Consider the following 18,905-nt stretch of genomic DNA (forward strand, 5'->3'; position numbering starts at 1 on the left):
ATTTACAAAATATTTTGATTGTTATATGATATTTAACCATAATATATAATATAATATAATTTAATATAATATAATATAATTATTTTTTATTTATTATTATTATGTTAAATGCCATTTACCAATAAAATTCAGTAAAAATCTAAAGTTTACATTATTCTTAGTATTTGGAAAAATAAATTTAAATAAATAAATAATATTACAATTATGTTAAATAGCTATTTACCAATAAAACTCTATTAACATTGCCAAAAATAAATGTATTAAACTACAAATGACTGAATTAAAAATTACACATTACCAAAAGATTTTGTTTGTTATATATTTAACTATAATATAATGTAATACATTATTTATTTTATTTTATTATGTTAAATGGCATTTACCAATAAAATTCAGTTAAAATCAAAAGATTTCCAATTTTCTTGTTATTTGGAAAAATAAATAATTAAATAAATAATAGTAGTTGCACTTAACAATGAACAGTTTTAACATTAAGATGAAATGATTTTGTTTTGTTAAGTTGAAAGTTGAGTTGTGTAGAAGTGAGATCTACATATATTCTCCACGTGTGTGACAGCAGCTGCTGACAGCGCAGTGAAAGATAAGCTCGATTCTATCTGTGCGCGTCAGATTTATGGTTCCCGGGAAAGCTCTGTATCACCCTCAGCGCTGCGTCTCTTCCATCAGGAGAGAGTCAAGCGTGAACGCGGATGAACGCCGGCATAAATCCTCCATCCCACTCCCTCTCGCTCTCATCCTCGGCTTTTATTTCCGCTCTGCACGGAAAGCAAGAATGATGCGCAATATAAGGTGTGGGAACTTCAAACGATGAACCTGTCCTACAATAAAAGGATTTCAGGATGTCAGCCGTCCCATGATCATCTATGATGCGTGACACACGGGTCTGACGATTCATAAAGAATCATGTGATCACTAACCGTCAGACATTAAAACAGAAATAATGTCCAAAAGTGCTCAATCCGGAGGTGAAACGCTTCATTACGGCCTCAGATTAACCAGCGATGTTCACGTTTTGAACGATTATCATGTTTCAGTTCATTCTGCTTCTATTTAAAGAACAATAAAAATACATAATTGCAAAAATACTCAAGAAAAGAGAGCAGATATGATTCTTACGAAACAAACAAGCAGCAGAGAAGCGACTGTCCTCCTGGTTTTAGTCGTTCTTTCTCTAAGCCTGGATGAAAAACACACTCCAAATGTGTGTGTGTGTGTTGTATGATAACCGTTAACAGCAGGTGATTACTGCTTAACTTCACAGATAGAGCGTCTCGACTGAAGGAAACACACAATCTTTTCATTCTTTCTAGGTCAGAACAGAAACAGGCGGCGTCGCAGTTGCCATGACATTCACTTCAGCCCGAATCAAACGCAGGATGAACCCGGCTCAGCTGCGCAAGATCGTACAAAAACAAGGTTTTTCCTCCACTGAACATCTGACAACTACATTCAGATTTAATCATATTTCATATTTATTCCTGCCTGTATGAGTGTGCTGTCGTCTGCTGTTCTGAACGTCCACACAAGAGCTGAAAAACACTGAGATTTGTGTAAAACTGATCTGAAATCACTTTAAAAATGTGATTTTATTTTTACAAATCAGAATCATTTCATTGCAGCCACTGTGACCAATTACATTTAAAAATAATACAGTAAAAATTAAAATAAAAAAATTAAAATTAATAAAAAATTCTTCGAAAAATATTAAGTAATAATGAATAAATAAATAATTATAATAACTAGAAAAATAAAACTTTAAGAATAATAAAGCACTAAACTACAGTAAAATAAGTAAACCACAGTAAATAATAATAATAAATAATCATCGCAAATAATTATGATTAATAATAATTTTAAAAATAATACTTAAAGAATAATACAATTTACCACTTCAAATAAATAAATATGATTAATAAGCAGTAAACCACAGTAAAAAATAAAAATTAAGTAAATAATAATAATAAATGATAAATAATTAAAAATAATAACAAATAGACGTTTAAGAATATCTGAAAAATAATACATTTTACTGTAGATTACCACTTTAAATAAATAAATATGATTAATAACTAGAAATATAAGTTGAAGAATAATAAAGAGGTAAACTACAGTAAAAATTAATTAAATAATAATAATAAATGATAAATACTTAAAAAAATATATATAGTTAAGAATATCTGAAAAATAATACTTATAGAATAATAAAGCAGTAAACTACAGTAAAAATTAAGAAAATAATAATAAATGATAAATAAATAATAATAATAATAAATATATATGTTTAGGAATATCTGAAAATTAATACTTAAAGAATAATAAAGCAGTATAATTAATTAAACTACAATATAATTTAAGTAAATACTAATACTAATAATAATTACTTAAAAAATAATCATCAATAAATAGTTATGATTAATAATTCAAAAAGAATACTCAAATAATAATACATTTTACTATAGTTTACCACTTTAAGTAAATAAGTAAATAAATAAATGTGAGCGAACGAACAAACAAACAAATGAACGAATGAATGAGACAAATTCTTCGGATCTATCTGAAGCTTGACCAAATGTTCATGGAAGTCCAGGAATCACATTAATAACTCATTTATGCTGTGTAAACATCTAATTATGTTCCAGTTCCAATTAATAATCAACCAAACTTGAAAGTAAGGATGACTAGGACCTGAAGGCATTTCTGATCCAGGTAACACAGTGAAAACAGGTGTATTCTGGGTAACAGGACGCTAAAGCAGCTGCCCGCTTCCCTTGAAGTTAGCGAAGAGCGTGACCTTCCCTGTAAACATGAGGAACGGATCTGACCTACAGACTCTGAACAATCACTCGTTTGGCGTCTCTCCAGCAGCGTATCTGAGCAAACGGCCAGAGTAGAGAGTTTGACAGTGAATGCTGAAGAAACCGGCTTGAGAGAGCAGCTGGAGGAGCGTCAGACGCTGAGCTGAGGGCAGACGGACGATCACCTTACTGCAGAGATTCAGGTTTTCATCTTTTCCCAATATTAGAACCGTCGTTTCATTACAGCTGATTCAACGATTTTAAATGTAAGAAGTAAAATACAGTAAAAACTTAAGTAAATAATAATTAAAAAAAATTGATAAATACTTAGAAAATAATAAATATGATTAAGAATATCTGAAAAATATTACTTAAAGAATAATAAAGCAGTAAACTACAGTAAAATTGTATAATAATAATAATAATAAAGTACTTTTTTATATATATTAATATTATATTATTTATATATATATATTAAATATTAATTAATAATGAATAAATACATTATTAAGATTATTAATAACTAGAAGAATAATTCTTAAAAAATAATAAAGCAGTTAACTACAGTAAAAATGTTATAATAACAATAAAAAAAGTACTTAAGAAAATATTAATTAATGAATAAATAAATTAAGATTAATAATAACTAGAAGAAGAATACTTAAATAATAAATCAGTAGTAAATAATTTAATAATAAATACTATAGAATCAATAAATACTTAGAAAAATAATACTTAATAATAAAGCAGTAAACTATAGTAAATGTTATAATAATAATAATAATAATAATAATAATAATAATAAAGTACTTAAGAAAATATTAATAATGAATAAATAAATTAAGATTAAGCAGTACATTATAGTAAGTAGTAAATAATATTAATAAATACTTAGGAAAATTATTAATAAATAAATACGTAGCAAAATAGTAATCAATAAATAAATAATAATGATTGATAATTAGAAAAATAATACTTAATAATAAAGCAGTAAACTACAGTAAAATTTAAGTAAATAATAGTAATAATAATAAATACTTAGAAAAATAGTAATCAATAAATAAATAATAACTGATTCCTAGAAAATGAATACTTAAATTTTACTGTAGTTTACTGCTTTATTATTAAGTAAATAATAATTATCATAAACAATAAATAAATACATAAATAAGATCACTAATACCTAGACAATTATTTTAAAAACAAGTAGGCATGTTTTCCAAAATGTTTGTACCAGAATAGTATTTTAAAATAGTATAACATTTTTAATTTTATAATCTAATCATTATGTTCAATAAACAATATTTACCAACATCTATTTCTAACGAAAACAAACTGAGAATCACAGAGTTAAACTGATTCAAGGACAGTTAGAAATAATTTACAAACAAGAATGAAATTAAGCAACTCTAACATGTTTAAATCAGAGTCGCTACTAAAACATCCGTTTAAAACTCTCAAAGCCGCGAGTCATGTGACCAGTCTAATGACAGTCTTTAGGACACTTAATAGGGCTCTGAAATCACTGCGACATCCCTGAGTGAAATTATCTCACACTTTGTGAATGTAAATGCGAAACGTACCGAATATCGGATACATCGCTGATCCCTACAGGGAAAAACTCTCGCTCTTTCAGTATCTGAAATCTCCATTCGGAGCGCAGACGGCACAAGGACACATTCCTCACTTATCACCATGGGAAATGATATGTACGGTGCACAGAGAGAAATTAATTCCCAGGGTGTCATGGAAACCGAGCGCTAGCTCCGAATCACCAGCCAATGGAACCCAAACTACAGCCGGATACTGAAATATCCCAAAACTCACACAACTGTGTTTTCAGAGGAACTACAAGGCCAAAAAACGGACAAAGGACGACATTCTTTGAGGTTTTTTGTGTGGTTTCAATCATACAGCCAATGCCTTGGAAGAAGGAGAAAGAGAGAGAGATTTATGAAGGGAAAAAGTCTCTCTCTCTCCATCCTCGGCTCTTTTTCGGCACCGGATGAAAAGCCATTTTGTTGGTTGATTGGAGAATGATGCTGCTACTTAGAGAGCCGCTCCATCAGGCTGAAGGAGCGAGAGGAAAAAGCCAGCGAGGGCTTCCTCCCCAGGGTGCAGTTGTGCTGATGGGTGAGCTGTCAAATGCCCCATTGTCCAAATTACCCAGCAAGCATGGTGTCACCGCCAGGGACTAATTTACAGCGGCACGCCACCATCCCTCTCTGAGCGCGGGCGCCGGGATGGCCGTACGGAGACGAGACGTTTCCACCCGAGTGCCGCGATTCTGAGCGACTGCGTTTCACTGACGGAGTCGACAACAGAGACGCTGTTTCTCACAAATCACTACAGCCAGTGTCAATAAACACACACACACACACTCGTGTATTCTCAGGGTTTGTATTATTTCTGCTGTAATTATGAACAAAAATGGGAATTTTCTATCATTTTACGACTCTGTTCTTCAATAAAAACAATACTTATTGAGGGAGGAAAAAATAAATACGATCTTGGTTTTTGTTTAGAGTTAGATTATTTTAAGAGTTAAATTAGAGTTAAATTATTTTAATAAAAATAATGAAATATTTATTATTTATTAAATATTAAATTAAAATAACACTGGTTCACTTAATATTAATATTTAATGAATATTTAATATTCACTATTAAATAATAAATATAAATACAGTATTATAAAATACAGTAAAAATTTAAGTAAATAATAAAAAAAATTATAATTGATAAATACTTAGAAAATAATAATAAATAAATATGATTAAAATATTTTAAAAATAATACTTAATGAATTATTAAGCAGTAAACTACAGTAAATAATAATAATAATAAAGTACTTTTATAAAAATATTAATTAATAATGAATAATAAAAGAAAATAAATTATTTTAATAAAAAAATAATTAAATATTTATTAATTATATAAAATTAAAATAGCACTGGTTCTCTTAATATTAATATTTAATTTTAAATAAATATACAGTATTATAAAATACAGTAAAAAAATGCAAGTAAATAATAAAAAGAATGATAATTGGTAAATATTAATAAATGTATATGTATTTTTTAATAATATTTGAAAATAATAAATATGATTAAGAATATTTGACAAATAATACTTAAAGAATAATAAAGCAGTAAGCTACAGTAAAAAATGTATAATAATAAAGTACTTTAAAAAATATTAATTAATAACGAATAAATTATATAATTAATAATACTTAAAAATAAAGCAATAAACTACAGTAAAATGTAAGTATATAATAAATAATTTAACAATATCATATATAATAAATATAAAATAAATGTAATATTTAATAATGTACTAATTTAAATACTTAGAAATCCTAAATCCACTGTGATAAATGTTAATTATGATAATACAATTTAATAAATTTAAAAAAGTATTTTAATAAAACATTTTAATGAACATTTAATTTTAAACATTTTTTTTAGACATAAATATAATAAAAAGTTAATCAAAGTTTGACATACATTAAGACTATAGATCTATACAATTAATGTGGAATAATTTGTTATTAATTATTATTATAATAATAAATGTGTGATTCCGGGGCTCTTTTTTCTTCATGACAATCATCAGAGAAGCAGCATTTTCTTGTCGTTTCTTCTCATTACAGCCGGAGAAACAACTGAGATCTCATCTGAGGATCTTCGCTCCTTCAGGAAGGCGTCAGCATCATTTCTGCTGACCGGTGGGCAGCGACAGCGGTCGGGGGTCAAGGCTGGCGTGGAGGTCACGGCTCGTCTGCTCCGGGGTTTAATGATGGTGCCAATCAAAGCTCAGCTCTCACTGTACTTCCTGTCACACGTGTCACAGCGGCCCGTCAGCGTCACACATGATAATTGGCTGGAGAAGGATGCGGTCACATCCTGACCTCCACTGCCTGCAGGTCATTACAGAACAAACCCAACAGCTCGTTACTGCGGATCCGGAAGAACGGGTGCGGAGACACACGGACTCACAGATGGGATCAAGCGGACAATTAGAGTGAGCTAAACAACCACGAGCACAAGGTTTGGCTGGAGAATGTGTGTTATCATGTGATCTGATTCCCACGTGCTGCTTACATGATCAAAAACAAATTTATATTTGAATATAATGTGTTTCATAATTGATGAAGACAGTTATTGAACTGAACTGAATCAACACTGAACTGAATTGATCTGAATAATGACTCTATTGTCTTTCTAGAGCTGAATTTATCTCATATTTGATGAAGTTTGAATAATTGATTCTGTTATTTCTGTGAAGCTGATTGGAAACAATCTGTATTGTATAAAGAAATACTGTAGAAATACTGTAAAGTTGGCTTTACTTGTATAAATTACTCACCAAAACCAAAATTTATTTGCAAACATCATGTGAGACTGATTAGTTAAGACAGGATACTACAGCAAATAAGAGAACCAGTATTATTTTATTATTATAAATGACAGATTATTATAGAATTTCAGTAGTATTTTGAATTATATTTTATTTTTTATAATTTATTATGTGTTAGAAAGGTGTTTTGTCATTTTTAATAGTTTCTTTTAACATTTTTATTTTTGTACCTAGCTTTAATTTATTTTTATTTCAGTTTTAACAATTTTAGTACTTCAACTTCAGTTATTTCTAATTTTCTGGGTTTTTTTGTTTTAAATTTAAGTTTTTCATCTTATATTTACATTTTTCTTTATTTTGATATTTTGAAGTAAGGAAAAATCTTTTTTAATAGTTTTTGTTTGTTAAAATATTTTTATTTTTGTATTTATCTTTAATTTATTTTTATTTCAGTTGTAAAAATTGTATTACTTCAACTTACTTCAGTTATTTCTAATTTTCCATTTGTTTTTTAAGTTTAAGTTTTTCATCTTATATTTAGCTATATTTAAGTTTTATTTTGAATTGATGAAAATAATTTTTAATAGTTTTTTTTATTATTATTGTATTTAGCTTTAATTTATTTTTATTTCATTTTATTTTTAAGTTTTATATTTTAGCTTTATTTTGAATTAATGAAAATCATTTTTAATAGTTTTTGTTTTTTAAAATATTTTTATTTATGTATTTAGCTTTAATTTGTTTTTATTTCCGTTTTAACAATTTTAGTACTTCAACTTACTTCAGTTATTTCTAATTTTCCATTTCTGTTGTTTTAAGTTTAACTTTTTCATCTTATATTTATATTTTAGCTTTATTCTGAATTAATAAAAACAATTTTTAGTAGTATTAATGTTAGTTGACGATAACACAAGAGGACGGCTAATAAAAGCACAGCTCCTGCTCGATTCGATCGTACTGAATTAAACCACCGCTGTGATATTCGTCCCTAATTAAGCTTTGAACATTTCCTCATTTCTCCAGGACTCAGCAAGTTTCTGCTTGAGCGTTCAGCGTCACCCTGCAGATAAGCATTCACATTTCCAAATGAACTAACGGGCTAATTAAACTATTTATATTCAATTCTGAACTCCGAGCGGCGCCTGTTGTGTCCTCGCGCCGTTTGTCCCCCGTCCGGTTTAATATTCCTCACCATGATACGAGGGTAAAAGTTTAAACCTCATCTGCAAATCAAGAGCGCAGAAATATCAGAGAACATTAACGACGACCAATTCACACACTACATCAATACAGATGAAAGTCAGAAGAACATGGCTGCTGATCTCCTCTCACACAAAGGACTGTGGGTAAAAAGGCCATGTTCACACATACTATCTTTCCCACAGTGCCTTATGTTAACCTGATCAATTTAATGCTGTATAAAATCAGTCATTTCTTCAAGAAAAAAAAAAAAAGTATTGACCCCAAACTGTATTGTATAGTATTGTCTCTCATTATGTTATGTTATGTATACTCCTCCACATTAAACACTGTAAACTTTTTACACCTCCTCTGCTTGAACGTTTAGAGAGTTTGGCACCTCAATAACTTTAACTTTTCCCAGAATCCCACTCACACACACACACACACACACACACACACACACACACAACACACACACACACACACAGAGCGCAGCAGATCTCCAGAGCTGAAGGACATTTAGGACTGTACGTGTCAGTGAACGAGAGACGCCCAGCATCTCCAGAGCCCGGAACATTCTGACTGTCTGTCACACAATCCAGCGCTGTCTTTCTCTCTCTTCACACTCGGTCCTCACACTCATCCTCACTCCCTCTCACTCACTCCATCCTGAGGAACGCAAGCATGAATAATCCTCCTCTCATCCCACATACCTGTTCAAGCACACACGCACTTCTAGCGGCCTAAAAAAGACTCCCGCGTTCACGGCTCCCCCGAGAGCGCAGTCATTGCTCAGAGTTTGCTCTTTTATTGCTCTGAGACTTAATGGAGTTTTCACTTACGTGTTATTTTAAGGATCAACTTCACCTCCTGATCTCCTGAAACTGAAAAAGACACACAAATGTGTCAACTGATTGTGTGAGTTCAAACTGAGATCTTCTGATTGGAGATTAACTGAGTCTCAGCCTTGTCTCAGATGTTTCTCCTTCAAATAAATAAAAACAAGACAATTAAATGATGCTAAATGAATAAACAAAGCGAGAATGCACACCTATGACAATCTGATCATTTTGTTTTGGTTCATATTGCGAAACAGCATCATTTTAGTATTATTTAATACTATTAAAGTATTAATATTTTGAACTAGCTTTTCATTTACATTTACATTTCTTTTACATTACATTCATTTACTTTTTTTTTTTTTTAGTTTTAAGAACTTTATGTGTTTGTCATTATCATTAGTTTTAGTCCACAATAACAACACTGAAGATCTGAGTTGATAGAGAAATTGACGATATATTTCTTTACTGTATATATATGATATGATATCTATCTCTTTGAACTTACACTCTAAAAAATGCTGGGTTAAAAACAACCCAAGTTGGGTTGAATATGGACAAACCCAGCAGTTGGGTTAAATGCTTGCCCAACGTGCTGGGCAGTTTTATTTAACTCAACTATTGTTTAAAAATGACTTAAAATGTCTTAAATGACTGTCTTAAAATGAACCCAAAATAGGTTGACCCAACCCAACGTTTGTAGCTGAGTTAAAACAACCCAATTAGCTGAGTTAAAACAACCCAATTAGCTGAGTTAAAACAACCCAATTCGCTGGGTTAAAACAACCCAATTCGCTGGGTTAAAACAACCCAATTCACTGAGTTAAAACAACCCAATTCACTGAGTTAAATCAACCCAATCGCTGGGTTTGTCCATTTTTAACCCAGGATTTTTTTAGAGTGTAGTTTTATAAACATAAAACATAAAACGTGTGGTTTTCCTTTCCTATGTGTCTCTATATTGCAATACCTGCAGCTCTTTATTAACAGACGCAGATGATGATGTGAAGAAAAACTCTGGCTGCACGTCAGACGTGTTCGTGACACACCGTAGGTGTTGAAGCGCTGGAAGCAGATGAGACGAGTTTGATGTGAGCTTGAATGTGACGGGGCACATGTAATGTGAAGTCACAAATCTCCGCCTGCAGCGGCGGAGTGGATCGGGCCGTTTGAGAGGAGAAACCGGCGCCAAGTGATGTTGACGGCATTACAGCAGGAATCTGAACATGACCAGCGTCTTCAGCAGCTAATGAACTAATGAAGCCCTCCGGCGAGAGGACAGACTCCTCCCCGATGAGCCGTCACACCTCATGAGAGCCGCCCAAACTCATTTAGTCATTATCAGGAGGACCACAATCCTCTTAACTCCTCGACTTCATACAAATGGTGAAACATGGAAGGAAATCGCTTAAAGGAAGAGTTCGCCCCAAAAAATAAAGATTGTGTCACCATTTACTCACCCACATGCTCTAAAAAAGACAAAAGCACCATATACAACCTGTATGTGATACTCCACATTTCCTGGAGCCATTTGATGTTTGAATTCAAGGCAAAACACTACAGGTGAATGGAGTAAACATTGCAACTAATATATCTAATCATATTTCCCCAGTTGGTTAGTCACAATACATTAAGACAACTGTTTTTTATTACAAGTTCTCTGAGTTATGTTTAAATGTACAAATAAGGCATTATCTAATTAAATATGCACTAATTTACATACATTTTTGGGAACATAAATCAAAACATTGGATGAAGCCATGTTAAAAATTATTGTTTCATATTGTTGACATATTAGAGTTAAAGGTTTTTACAGAGGGGATATTGGATTTCTCTTTTTATCATCAGAAAATACTGTCAACAGCAAGAAAAACAAATTTCACCATGTTTTTTTAGGAATAAAATGTTATAAATATATCAGGTGAATTATACTATATGAACAAACCCCTCAATAAAATCCTTCAGAATATAGACAAGAATAAAACTGTAAGTTTTGGTGTTTGTAAGTTCTGCTGAAGTGGAGAAAAATCTCTTTAAAGATTTGTATTGAAACCTACAGATGCAAATAGATGTAATAAAATAAACACGTAAATGTCTATTTTGGATGTTTTCTTTCCACTAGTCTAAAAGATACTAAATATCTCCAAATATTTATGTAATAAAAATGATTATTTTCAACCCTCATTCTGTCTAAAATAATCAGTTTTGAAGGCTAGCTCTCTTAAGACTTGTCAGTAAACAGCCACTGTTATGATTGGCTAATGTCATTGCATAGGAAAAAGTATCAGTGTTTTGAAAACATTACTTGAAAGCTTTACAGAGGAAGTCAAACATCTACAAAAAAAGAGAAAAAGCATCATAAATCAGAAGACTATTCAACTAGAGTTGCACGATTCTGGATAAATTGAGAATCGCGATTTTTTGTTTAAAATAGAGATCACGAGTCTCCCATGATTCTGAATAGACAAATAAACATATACAAATAAACAATAACAACATGACATTTACTAGAGGTTCTGACAAAACATTGTTTGCTGCAGTCTATTTAATTAAATTGAATTAATTACTTTTTTAAATCAGGTTGAATGAATGATTCAATGACTTTTTCATTACTGGATGAATCAGCGTTTTTGAACGAATCTCTTGAGTGAATGATTCAATGACAAAACATTTTTTAACTTGTCACTTGTCGCCACCTACTGGTGTAAATTGATACAATCTTTATTTGAAGTGTCAAGTTACTTTCAAAAGGTGATTTGCTCTATTTTGATCACTACCATAGACATCAGTGTTTATATCCGAACTATAAACTTTTATCCCAGTACTTCTGTGATAATCTGAATTATTGCGATACAGAAATAATGATACTGTGTGGTTGAAAAGACTGTGAAGCTGTCTGAATCGAAATCGCAATCTTTTAATGATTAATCGTGTAGATCTAGTTCAAACTACACATCATCAACCTTATCACAACGTTTGTAGCTGAAACACTAGAGCACAACGCTAAGATCATGGGTTCAAATGTATAGCTTCAATGCAATGCAAGGCGCTTCAGATAAAAGCATCTGCCAATTGCATAAAAATCATGGTTCTTTTACTTGAGTAACTGGTATTTTCACTGAATGTTACATACTAAATCATATATTAAGGAAAGGAGGAAGTCTACTTCATTTCAATACGTTTGATATTGAGGCTTGTTTCCCTTCAGAAACTCCAAGAGATGAATTAAATCATTAAGATGCTGATGAAAGAAAAACAATATCTTTAAAGAAGAGACATCTTGGTCTCGTCTCAGCAGTGTCTCCACATGAGTACAGTCAGAATATCTGAATATAGTGTTAATTTATAAATAAAAGTGACTGACTTCTCATTGCACTTTGAAGTTGAAGCTTTTGAAAAGGCTACAGATGCTCAATAATAATGTGCATTCAACTAAGTTAATTGATAATCATTGCAATTATGCAATTTTTTATATTCACTGTAAGTTTAAGTTGTGTATATTTTGTTTTGTTTCAGTTAACGCTTTATTATTCCAAGTAACAAAATGTTTTTGATGGATTTAGTCTTAGTTTACTATAATAACCCCAGACCGAGCAAGTCAAACATTGTCTGGAAAAGCAACAAAGGCATAAAGGAAGGCCACATGAGAGAGCAGAGAGACATGGGCGATAATGGAGGTGTTAACTGTAAATGACACACGGATGGAGTATTGAGGGGTCGAGGTGGAAGACAGACAGCATTAGACACACACACACACACACACACACACACACACACACTAACTCGTTCTCGGCTATTGTAGTCGAGGGACCAGCAGGACCCGTGATTTCATCCGCACTCTTCCACTGAAGTAGGTCAACCAGTGATAATGGAAGGGCAATGAGGAGCAAGTGCTCACCTCCTCCTCCTCCTCCCATCTCACTGCCATTACAGAACAGAGTGAGGAAGAGAGAGTGAGAGAGACAGGCCCCCTACAGAGACACGGACCCTCACAGAGCGCCGTCACCCGCCAACAGCCACAACACACCCCACATCCAGCCACAACACAGACACACACCATCATTACTGCATCCTCTACCTGCTTATTTGCATAAATGGAAAGAATCGTAAACAAAAATAATGACTCATGAGTGTAGCGAACGCCTTACAAGTCAAACACTCTTACACTCGTATGGGTTAAAAACAACCCAGCGAATTGGCTGTTTCAACCCAGCAATTGGGCTGTTCTGACCGAGTGGTTGGGTTAAATGTTTGCCCAACGTGCTGGGCAGTTTTATTTAACTCAACTATTGTTTAAAAATGACTATATGTCTGACTTAAAATGAACCCAAAATATGTTGGAAATTAAAAATCAGACACATAATTACTAGAGGCAACAAAAATAATCAAAAGGTGAACATTTATTAATAAGCAATTTAATAAGTGTTTATTGTTTAATTATTATTCATTAAACTTATTAATAAATGTTCATTTGCAACATACTTTAGGTTCATTTTAAGCAAGTAATACAGTAATTTTTAAACAATAGTTGAGTTAAATAAAACTACTGAGTTAAAACAACCAAATTTGCTGAGTTAAAACAACCAAATTTGCTGAGTTAAAACAACCAGTTCACTGGATTAAAACAACCCATTCGCTGGGTTAAAACAACCCAATTCGCAGGGTTAAAACAGCCAATTCACTGGGTTAAAACAACCAATTCGCTGGGTTAAAACAGCCAATTCACTGGGTTAAAACAACCAATTCGTTGGGTTAAAACAACCAAATTTGCTGAGTTAAAACAACCCAATTCGCTGAGTTAAAACAACCCATTCGCTGGGTTAAAACAGCCAATTCACTGGGTTAAAACAACCAATTCGCTGGGTTAAAACAGCCAATTCACTGGGTTAAAACAACCAATTCGCTGGGTTAAAACAACCAATTCGCTGGGTTAAAACAACCAGTTTGCTGAGTTAAAACAACCCATTCGCTGGGTTAAAACAACCCAATTCGCTGGGTTAAAACAGCCAATTCACTGGGTTAAAACAACCAATTCGCTGGGTTAAAACAGCCAATTCGCTGGGTTAAAACAGCCAATTCACTGGGTTAAAACAACCAATTCGCTGGGTTAAAACAACCCAATTCGCTGGGTTAAAACAGCCAATTCACTGGGTTAAAACAACCAATTCGCTGGGTTAAAACAACCCATTCGCTGGGTTAAAACAACCCATTCGCTGGGTTAAAACAACCAATTCGCTGGGTTAAAACAACCCATTCGCTGGGTTAAAACAACCAATTCGCTGGGTTAAAACAGCCAATTCACTGGGTTAAAACAACCAATTCGCTGGGTTAAAACAACCCATTCGCTGGGTTAAAACAACCCATTCGCTGGGTTAAAACAGCCAATTCACTGGGTTAAAACAACCCATTCGCTGGGTTAAAACAGCCAATTCACTGGGTTAAAACAACCAATTCGCTGGGTTAAAACAACCAATTCGCTGGGTTAAATCAACCTAATTTGCTGGGTTAAAACAACCCATTCGCTGGGTTAAAACAACCCAATTTGCTGAGTTAAAACAATCCATTCGCTGGGTTAAAACAGCCCAATTTGCTGAGTTAAAACAACCCATTTGCTGGGTTAAAACAACCCAATTCGCTGGGTTAAAACAACCAGTTTGCTGAGTTAAAACAACCCATTCGCTGGGTTAAAACAACCCAATTCACTGGGTTAAAACAACCAATTTGCTGAGTTAAAACAACCCATTCGCTGGGTTAAACCAACCAATTCACTGGGTTAAAACAGCCAATTTGCTGGGTTAAAACAGCCCAATTTGCTGAGTTAAAACAACCCAATTCACTGAGTTAAATCAACCCAATTCACTGAGTTAAAACAGCCCAATAACTGGGTTTGTCCATTTTCAAACTTCTGAACAGTAGTGTGCAATAAATAGCTTAATTTGTGCAACAGTAACTGATTTAAACAGCAGTTTGTGTGGTGTTTGTTAAAGGTCGAGCGTGGGCTGGTGATATATGAGATGTCTAACATCAATTCTGAGCGGCTGATATCAATTCAGACCCATCTGACCCATCAGAACCAGTGAAACACACCAGTGACCAGCAGAAAATCTGCTTTACACACCGCTGGCTTCAGCTCGTCCCTCCTCCTCACTGTGTGACCTTTCAGCTTCTCTCTCTCTCTCTCTTTCTCTCTGTTTTTACAGTAGAAGGTGATTCTGTCCATCTTCTCATGCATAAGTCATTAGAGACTCCTCAGCCACAGAGATATCAAAGCTGACTTGAGCACACATGCTCAATCCAAACACAATCCTAATGCTAAAAACCTACTGCTTATTGACCGTTTTGTGGCGTGATCAATGAAAACACTACATTGGTACATAAAATGGTAAAAATCACACATGAATCCCCATTCTTGCTTGTGGAGCAAGTATGATATATGAAGCGCTTGTCATTTGCTGGATAAATGTTTGCTGTAATGGTGGTTTCAAAGACGAAAACAGCTTGGGTTTCCTGTATCTCACACACCCTGTTCTTCCAGGGAGAAATTAGGCCAATTTAGGTTGCATGGCAAACACGTTGTCTCCCAAGTTTCCACTGCCAATCTCACCAGCAATTGTGGCTTTTGGGTTTTATTCCTCCTCTTCGCTTCAGGCCTGCGAGGGGGAAAATCGCTCGGCGGCAGAAGTCCTGAGCAAGGGATTTTGGCCACCATTTCATTAAGGGCTCAGTGTTGGAGAAAAGGCCGTTCTCATTATACTGACGGACTGCAAGACGCCCTGAATATGTAAGAGCAGGTTTGCTGTGAGTCTGATTGATTGGGAGCGAATTGTGTGCATAAAAACAGAGCTGGTTTCATCAAACATCTGCTGTTTAGGTTACGATCACTGTAACTGACAACAAAAGCCCTTATTTTCTCCGATTGTGCAGTCTTCACTCTGGCGTACTTGTGCATTGTAATCGGTTCTTCAATAATCTCTCTTTTCCTCGTCACCTGTCAGCATACATTTCCCACAAGCCTCTGATTCCCTCTGAAAGCGGCAGAAATCTTTCTGAAGGGATGAAAAGCTTTCTTCTCTGCACCTCCTCAGCATCAGCATGCTCAAATATTTGACTCCGTCTGTAATCTGCAACCCTTACAGGCGTCTGTACGGCTTTAAAGACGAATGAACTTTCCTGTCAAAGCAGCTGTTTAAAATACTCCTTTACCTGTTACAGCAGAAGAGATGAAGAGGGTCTGTATGGAAGCTTGTTTCCGTCACTAAACAAAAAAATAAAAAAGGTAATTGCGACTTTTTATCTCACAATTCTGACTTTTTTTTCCTCATGATTGTGTTATAAAGTCAGAATTGCGTGATAAAGTCAGAATTGTGAGCTATAAAGTCAGATTTGTGTGATATAAAGTCAGAAATTTCTTTTTTTCTCAGAATTGTGAGATATATCTCACTATAAGGCGCAATTGCGAGTTTATATCTGAACTAACAATTCTAACTTTATATCTCACAATTCTGACTTTATTTCTCGCAATTCTGACTTTATATCTCGCAATTCTGACTTTATATCTCGCAATTCTGACTTTAAAACTCACAATTCTGACTTTATATCTCGCAATTCTGACTTTATATCTCTCAATTCTGACTTTATATCTCGCAATTGCGAGAAAAAGTGTCAGAAACACGAGATAAAAAGTCCAAATTTTATTTTACGGTGGAAACAAGCTTCCATAGATCTGAGATATGCTTTGAGAATGAAAAAAACTTTTCTCAGTTTTCTCATGATTATTTAAATACCTTATGAATTTAAATGTTATGAATACACACACACACACATATATTCAAGTCCTGGTTCATGAAAACAGTCACACACACATATAAACAGACAGCCAAAGACTCAAAGCCTCTATATCACAGGATCAATTCCCTGCCCACGTGAAGGTGTCAGACATGCATGCTGAGTTTGGGACGCTGGGGCTTCAATTATTGTTCCCTGTCCTTCACAGAAGCGACCCACACCAGCGCTGGGCAGCTGGGCATCACCCGCCCATGGCCCGAATCCCCCGACCGCCGGCCAGACAGCTGTGATTAATGTGCTAACTGCTCCAGTGAACAACACAACTCCTGAAACCACCAAACATTATCATAACATTTCACCTCTAATCCTAATCAATACCGCCAAGATTTATGGAACGCGCCTCACAAGACCGGCCGTCCAGAGCCTCAAAGTGTGCCACCAATTCACCTCCAAACGCTTCTGACCGCACCAGAACCTGGAAACCGTCTGTGATATAATGAGAAACGGAGTTAGAGACTTCATTTGTACCATAACACCTTTTCATTTTTATGATCAGTCTGAATGTGAAATGATATTTTCTTTGTGGAAAACGCATTTGCAGGAGATTGTATTTTACCATAAAACTCTTTATGCAGATTAAAGCTGCTATTATTTTGTCATTTCTGTGATCAGTGTCTGTTTCTGTGTCTCGATGGTTCTCCACACAGATTTAGCTACACACACACACACACTACATAAACACTACATAGACTTTTGCAGTCATCACTCTGTATTACAGCACATTTATTCTCTATCATATAACAGTCTAGGATGTAGAAGTGTTTCTATTGTTTATTACGACTGCGATTGTCAGGTGTGGAGTCATATCTTCTCTCAGAGCAGCAAACAAAGGTGACGGATGCATCAAGTGCACGCAGTAAAACTGCAATTTTGCACAAATGTGTCTCCAGACGGCCTTTGAGACTTCTGGGTCTAATCAAGCAAAGCGAGGAGGGTATGAGCGCCCGAGGACTCGCCACCGAACCACTGACCTGCTCCCCTGGGCCGAGCGCACACGCCATCAGCTGCTCGGGACGGAGAGAAAACCAGAGGAGAGGACGAGGGCAGGTCAGGTCGTTATTCAGTGTGGAAATCCTTTAAAATGGCCAAGCGCTGCATTATTTTCCCGAGCAGCGTTGTTTCTGCAGGACAGTGTGGAGCCGCTGGATAACCTGACGCCAACCTTCAGCCGAAATCTCAAATGCAGCTAAAGTGACAGCGTCCATTAACAGACCGTCCCGCTTTGCAGAAAGTGTCTTTTTTTTTAGAAAGCAGGCGCCACTTTTTCAACATCAGCCATCGGACCATAACAGGGAGAATGTGCTCAAATATGCCACGACAGATCCTGCACAGAGTTATGAAATACATCTCGGTGTCTAAAGAGAGCTAACATTAGTGCATCAAATCTTTAAAAGATACACGGGCAAACAAACTTTCACGAGTCGAGCGGTACATTCTGCTTTTATGTCTGTGAAATAACTGGTATTTATACCTTTTGGACAAACACAAATTCTGATTTAAAAACAAAAAAGTATGTAAATTTTCAATACAGCCAATCACACACAGACATACTTAAAGGCACAGTTCACCCAAAAATGAGCATTTTGTCATCATTTACTCTCTGTAAACCTGTATGAAAAGATGATATTTTGAAGAATGGTCAATATGAAGAATGGTTCATTAAATAACAAATAATAATAATAACAATAATAATAATAATAATAATAATAATTATTATTATTATTATTATTATTATTACTACTACTACTGCTACTACTATCTGTAGTTCTTTATTATTATATATTTTTTTAAATGAGCATTTATTAATAATAATAATTATTATTATTATTATTAAAATGATATATATAATTTTTATTATTATT

General features: G+C 34.0%; 1 protein-coding gene across 2 annotated transcripts in view; it reads right to left on the reverse strand.

Annotated features, from left to right (window-relative positions):
- Positions 1-18,905, reverse strand: part of unc5cb (unc-5 netrin receptor Cb) — a 190,375-nt gene that overhangs the window by 110,608 nt on the left and 60,862 nt on the right. The gene's annotated exons all lie outside the window — the stretch shown is intronic.

The sequence above is a fragment of the Ctenopharyngodon idella genome, chromosome 10 (genome assembly GCF_019924925.1).
Source record: "Ctenopharyngodon idella isolate HZGC_01 chromosome 10, HZGC01, whole genome shotgun sequence".
Lineage (NCBI taxonomy): Eukaryota > Metazoa > Chordata > Actinopteri > Cypriniformes > Xenocyprididae > Ctenopharyngodon > Ctenopharyngodon idella.